Below are 964 nucleotides of genomic sequence, written 5' to 3' on the forward strand. Positions count from 1 at the left end.
GGCAGTGTAGTGGTTAAAAATCTGGCTGTGAACCCCACAGTCAGCAGCTCAAATCCACCAGGCCTTCTGCATAAGAGAGATGAGGCTTTCCGCTCCTTGCCGTTAAACAGCCTTTAGTTTACCTTGCTTAAATTCCATGTTTTTGAAATATTTTAGTTAGGAATTTTACACAAATATTTATAAGTAATATGGGTCTGTAGTTTTATTTTTGGTGCCATCTTTACTGGCTTAGACATTATCCTTGCTGATAGAGATAATTTGGAATGTTTGTTTGAAGGCTTTAAATTTTTTTTTTTTTTTTACATCTTTACTCTAACACTTTAAAGAGGTCTTTTGCAGTACATGTGCATAATGCAATTGTTTTATTTATTTTTTATTATGAATTTAGTGAAGGTTTACACAGCAGATCATTAATTTTACATTCAATAAATAGTATATCTTGAATCATTACATGGGTGCGATCCTCTCCATATACCAACAGTTAACAGCATTTACCTCGATTCACTTTAATGATTGCATTTCCCCCTATGTCTCCTTAGCTAACCTTCCTCTTGTTGTATATTGCCTGCCCTGTCACCCATGTTAACATGTATCTACTCTCTAGCCTATGAATAATTTCCCTCCCTACACTGTAGGGAAACATCATAGATTGTTTCTTTTATCAAGAAAACCTTTTTTACTTTTTACAACATTGGTCTCATACAATGCTTGTCTATTGTGATTGACTAATTTTACTCAGCATAATGTCCTCCAGGTTCAATCATATTGTGAGGGGTTTCAGATTCATCATTATTCTTCAACGTTTTGTAGTATTCCATTGTGTGGATGTACCAAAGTTTGTTTAACCATTCTTCTGTTGATGGGCACTTAGGCTGTCTCCATCTTTTTGATATGTCTCTTGTAGACAGCATATTGAAGGATCCTGGTTTCTTATCTATTCTGTTCTTTACGTCTCTCTCTCTCT

This window comes from Chrysochloris asiatica, unplaced genomic scaffold, assembly GCF_000296735.1.
Source record: "Chrysochloris asiatica unplaced genomic scaffold, ChrAsi1.0 scaffold00029, whole genome shotgun sequence".
Taxonomy (NCBI): Eukaryota; Metazoa; Chordata; class Mammalia; order Afrosoricida; family Chrysochloridae; genus Chrysochloris; species Chrysochloris asiatica.